Source organism: Cucurbita moschata, unplaced genomic scaffold, assembly GCF_002738365.1.
Source record: "Cucurbita moschata cultivar Rifu unplaced genomic scaffold, Cmos_1.0 Cmo_Scf00161, whole genome shotgun sequence".
Classification (NCBI taxonomy): domain Eukaryota; kingdom Viridiplantae; phylum Streptophyta; class Magnoliopsida; order Cucurbitales; family Cucurbitaceae; genus Cucurbita; species Cucurbita moschata.
This window is the reverse complement of record NW_019268677.1, coordinates 422-6,538: the sequence shown is the minus strand read 5'-3', so window position 1 is coordinate 6,538 and position 6,117 is coordinate 422. Positions and strand designations below refer to the sequence as shown.

General features: G+C 36.5%; 1 non-coding gene across 1 annotated transcript; it reads right to left on the bottom strand.

The window, feature by feature from the left end:
* Positions 1–4,163: 4,163 nt before the first annotated feature.
* TRNAI-AAU lies at positions 4,164–4,237 on the bottom strand. Its single transcript has one exon. It is a non-coding gene; the product is annotated as a tRNA-Ile (tRNA).
* Between the last annotated feature and the right edge of the window lie 1,880 nt (positions 4,238–6,117).

Here is a 6,117-nt window from a genome sequence, read left to right as displayed (position 1 = left end):
GTAAAGGCCTAATACTCCCAGATCTGAGAGGGTTTGGAAATCCGACACTCTGTCTCCCTTGCCCGACGGTGTACAACGTGTAGGATTCGTCTAAATCTACCTCTGGTGTGTGTAAAAGTCTGTGGGATTATTGTGAGGCTCAGTACTTCAATTGAGATAATGAGAATTCATTTCGCCTCTTAAGTTGGAACTTTAGACGGTTCGCGAAAAAAGATAGCGAAAAAAATTATTCCTAGAGTCGAGACTAAAACGAATGTATAAACCATAAGCCCATGGATCCATACATCTCAATCGGAAAAGAATCAATAGAAAAAGAAAGAATCGGAATTGATCGATATATTTCTCGAAACAAACGAAAAGGAAACGATCTTAAAGTAAATTTCTTGGAACTTTAGGTGGTGTACAACGTGTAGGATTGGTCTAAATCTACCCCTAGCGTGTGTAAAAGTCTCTGGGTTACTTTCGTTGTGTAAAACGGAGGTTTTGACGTCTTTCTAGTTTTTCACTTTTTTTTCTTCTCTACAGGTATCTTCGAGGTGGCTGAAGGTTGGGTTTGGTTTCCGTGGTGACCCAGACATCGGCCGCCCTTTGTGGGTCGTGTGCGAACGAAAACTTTGGCGAACTTCCGTTTTTTTTTTTTTTTATCTAATCTGTTACAAAAATGGTGTAGAATTGCTCCCGAATTTGGAAGAAATCTGAGAGTACGAGACCCAAAATCTAAATGCTTATTGCCTACTATTGGGAGCTCGATTCTTGCTCCAAACTATTGCCTAAACTTTCAACTTTATAGGGGAAGCTTAAACCGACATTGAGAGCTTGAGAATCACTATGATTTTGAGATTGAACTTTCTAGATAATCAGTAAAAACTATCTACACCGGTCAGAGGACACAGATTTTTATCCCCTTTTTATTCATGGTTCTTATAACCAACTACTCTATTTTTCTATTAAACACTATCGTCACCATGACATTACTACTATGCATGAAAGAATTCATTTACAACATTTCATAAACGGTGCTATGGACTTCAATGTTCATAATGAACTCATTAAAACAATATTGTTATGAACAACATAGTGGAAAATGGATAACATTAGTTTAAATAAAAATAAAACAATGCCCTCATCTAATCTAAGGATCATTAAAAATAATATGAATGCAACTACCTTAACTTTGGTTCCTTGGCCTTCAACGCAATATTGTCATCCGTAAATGGGTATCTTACCTTTACTTTAAAATAAGAATAGCATGTGGTTTGAGTACTTTAATAAATACTCAGTAAGTAATCCCATTGTTAGCGTCGGAATATGAATCACATGTAATATAGTGGGACCTATCCTTTCATAAATACATTGTGACGTGGGCTTGGGCTTTGCTTTTCAATCCGAGCAGAGTTGAATATGTTGTACTTCCTTACACACGACCTATGAATGTGTACATTAACCACCAGGTGGGTTGGTATAAGAGTATTCCATAGGTCTACCTCGTCGAGCTTGAGCACACTCACACTACCAAATACCATGAAGGAAGAAGACCCGCATAATATCATAAAGAACATAAATATTGTAAGGTATGTATCTGTACTGATCATAATGGGGAAGTATCCCGATGCACCTCCCATATAAAATGCATGAGATCCCTAACATTAAAACACGACATAACGTTCCTATGAGACATACATACTTGATTCTTGTCATATTGTTCATGATTGACAATACATAGGCATAAAGTGTACTAAACATAATATAGAAGTATCTCGATGCACGTGGTATACAAAATGCATGAGGTCCCATAACATTAAAGCATGACATATATTCATTGCGCTAGTCATACCTCCCATCTATTCCTAGCATAGTGTTTCTATGAGAGATAAATACTTGATTCATTTCATATTTTTAACAATTAACCATACATAATTTTCTAATGTCTCATAGTCATAGAGAGTACGTATTAACATAGTTTACATGAAATGATACATGAAGGATCATGCACCAAATAACAGCAAACCATAACTTTGTTCTATGACATAACATAATCCTACAATAGTGTATATGATATCATAGCGTAACTTTCATGCAACATATCGTATTTATACATAACATAGCATATACATAACATAGTATATGTCATACAATCATAAAACACGACATGTGCAGGAGCCACAAGTAGCGATGTCCATTCCTTGTCATCATTCCCACCATCTATTTCATTCTCCGTTTCAACGAAATCCTCTATTTATTTGTGTGGGGACCAGGGTAAGGGATTCATCGCAAGGAAGTGGCAGGGATCGGATTCTCCATGGAGAATTTTAGTGGGTTTTGAATCCAAGAGTCAGTCTCAGAGGAAAAGGCCCAGAGTGTTGAAGATGAAAGGCCAAGAATCTTTAAAGGAACAATGACTTTTTATGGGTCGGGAAACAATGGCATCCTGATGTCTGTATTTAGTTTAGAAGACCTTATACATTTGTTATTTCTATTGTAAAATGGTAAAGCGTAGAGTGAAAAAAAAATAAAAAAAGATAGAAGCAATAGAAGAATTATTTTCAAATAAATAGAGTGTTATTTGTCTCCTTCTATCATTAGTTTGTGTGAGATTTATTTCACAAATTTGTGAGTTTTCTTTAACAAATTGGTATCAAGCCAATGGCGAATGTGACAGGTCAAATGCTGCTACCGCGACTATCGAAGACAAAATATGAGAATTGGAGCATTCATATGAAAGCTCTTCTCGGTTCTCAAGATGCATGGGAGGTGGTCGAAGAAGGGTTAGAAGAACCAAAAGAGGTGCGATCAAAGGATAAGGGGCACTGTACATGTTATTTTGAGTCATTGACGAGTCGGGCTTTGAGAAGTTTGCCAGTGCAACTACTTCAAAAGAATCGTGGGGCACTTTAGGAAAAATGTTCAAAGAAATCGACCGAGTCAAGCAAGTGCGTCTCCAAACTCTTCTTGGTAAGTTGGAGAACATGAAGATGAAGGAGTCAGAAAATGTATCTGACTACATCATGCATTGACAGACTGTGGTAAACCAACTCAACCGAAATGGAGAAATGTTAGCCGAGCCGCGGGTTTGGAGAAGATTGTAAGGTCATTAACCAACAACTTTGAGAATGTTGTATGCGCAATAGAAGAGTCAAATGACCTAGCGACGTTCATAGTCGATGAGCTAGCCAGTTCTCTCGAGGCACACGAGCAACGTAAGAAGAAGAAGTAGGAAAGACTCGATCAAGCACTTCAAACCAAGGCATCAATCAAAGATGAAAAGGTACTCTACTCTCAAAATTTTGAAGGTAGAGGTTGTGGCCATGAAAGTAGTAAAAATTTTCATGGTGATCAAGGAAACAGTCATGAAGGATACTTTAAGAAGAAGGGATAGTCGAGCCAAGCAAATTGGCGTGGAAGAGGACGCAGTCGAGGAAGAGGTGGCCGATCAACTTACTTCAACATTCAGTGCTACAAATGTCACAAATATTGTCACTATGCGAACGATTTTGACTTCGACAAATGTTACAATTGTGGCAGAGGGGCATTTTGCAAAAGGTTCTTGAGTCGATAAAAAGGTGGGAGAAACAATCAACCTAGCCTTGGATGACGCAACAAATGAAGGTCTTCTCTTGATGGCTCAAAATGAAGATCGGAAAGCGAAAGAACACGATGTAGAAAAATACGATGGTGGTAGTTATGAGGTGGTGGAATCCGTTGGAAATGAGGGGATATACAGCGGATTTGGCAAAATCGCAATATCGGAGACGAGAAAATTGAAGAAGGAATCTGGATTGAACACGTGATCGGCGAACGAGCCAAAAAAACTTCCAGATCATCAGAAGGAGAACAAAGATTTAGAGCAACAACTAAAATCTATCGTGGATAAATCTGTGGAAAAGTCTCGGTTGTAGACGTTGAAATCGTCGAACGAGATGCCTTTTGAAGGAGAAAGTAGACATTGAAAAAGAAAAGAAAGCTTCTAGAAGTGGGTATTGAAAGGTTAGAGAATGGGAAGATAATTTCTGCTGATGAATCGTGGGTACAAAACTGAAGGTGAGCGCTGGGAAGTGAAATTCTTAAAATTGAAGTGTGGCACCATGCGTGTCCCTCAGGTTTTATGTACATTATAGATCGTTAGCTCCTACCCTAATCTAGTCAATTGAGTTTCGTAATGAAATTGGCCCATGCAGGTGTCAAACCTGTGACCTTCGCGTTATTAGCACGACGCTCTAACCAACTGAGCTAATAGGCCATAGGTTTTATGCATATTGTAGATCAATTGCTCCTAATTTAGTCAATCGAGTTTAGGTTACATAATTTTATGCATAATAAAATTAAAACTTCAAGTCATTATCTTTAAAGTTCGTAGTGTTGTAACCCCGTATCATGAAAAGATATTATTAAGAATTAATAAAATTTAGCCTATGTATTTATCGAACCTACAACCTTTGTGTTATTAACACGACGTTCTAACCAACTAAGCTAAAAGGCCACAAGTTTTATGCTCATTGCACAGCAGTAGCCTCTAAACTAGTCAATCGAGTTTAGGTTACATAATTTTATGCATAATAAATATAAAACTTTAGGTCATTATCTTTTAAAGTTTGCAGTGCTTTAACCTCGTATCATTAAAGATATCATTGAGAATTAATGAAATTGACCCGTCCAAGTGGCAAACCTGCAACCTTCGCACTTAATTAGTGCGACGTTCTAACAAACTTAGCTAATGGGCCAAAGGTTTTATGCAAATTGCAGATCCATAGCTCGTAATCAAGCCAATTGAGTTTATGTTACATAATTTTATGCATAATAAAAGTTCAAAACTTTCCAATTTTAAGACATTATCTTTAAAGTTCGTAGTGTTATAATCCCGTATCATGAAAATATATTATTAAGAGAATTAATGGTATTGTCCCACTGTAAAAGGGAGGTCCATCACTTCATTTTATAAGCCCACTTGAACTGTTTAAAGTCAGTCGAAGAATATATTTTTTTACGGCTCTTGGTCAATATTTTGGCTGATCTGGCTTGGTTTTGATACGCTCGGACCCTTTCTTCTTTCAATTTTTCATAAGCTTAAATTAGTTAAGCTAGGGGAAATTAGTGAGCCCAACAACATCACTCTAACCCACACAACTATATCGAACTCCGAGAAAACCTTTTAACCTTGCCTTCTTGGTTCATATACTTGAGGGAACCCTTGTTTCTACATGTATGTATAACTATTTGGATCAGCTCTTAATGTTCAATATATCGTCGTGTGGGCCCATTCTTACCTCTTAATAACTAGAGCTATTGCTCTCTAAAACAAATGTTAAGGAGTGTGAAGTCCTGACTTAGTAGCTCATGTGTCTATGGCTCGGTCTACCTTAACCAAGTTGTCTAGGCCATAATCTAAAAAAATTCAATTAGATTCAAGGCTCAGATCTCATGTTGGAATTAATGTTGGAATAACTTAGATATAACATTCAACCTTAATTCATACCTTCCTAATTTCTTCCCGGTGATTTAGTTTCTTCCTTTAAGTAGATCATGACTTGATTCGTCTATATGTATTACTTTATCTTTTAAGTCATAAACTCTAAATCTTGCTAAAGTATCCCATCCTTGACCACTTTGCTCATACAACCTCAAAGCTTCCTCTTACTATTTGTGCATAAACATCTCAAAAAAAAAAAATGTTATTTCCTCAAATTTCTTGATTGAGTGACTTAATAAAACTCTATCTAACAATGATATTGCATAAGCATAATAAATGTTCTTATATGTAGTAAAACTTGAGATAATTAAGAATAGTTTCATATACCCATCTTGTCATTTGATATTCATAACAAACCTTGATTCTTATAAAAGGTTTTTAGGGGTTGTTTCGTCATTTTTCTTAGAGTTCATACCTCAAACACGTTCTAATTTCCTCATGATCTTGCATACTTACCCTTAAGGTCATAAATGGGTCTCTTAAAAAGTTTATTTAACAATTGAGGTCTTTTGGAATCTTGAAAACATTTTAGAATTCTTATAGGGGTATGTTGGTCATTTACCACCCAAATCTTGGTTAAATATGAACATATACAAATGGCCTTGTAACTTTGTATAAAATCATTGAATCATGACATATTGAAATGGCCTTCT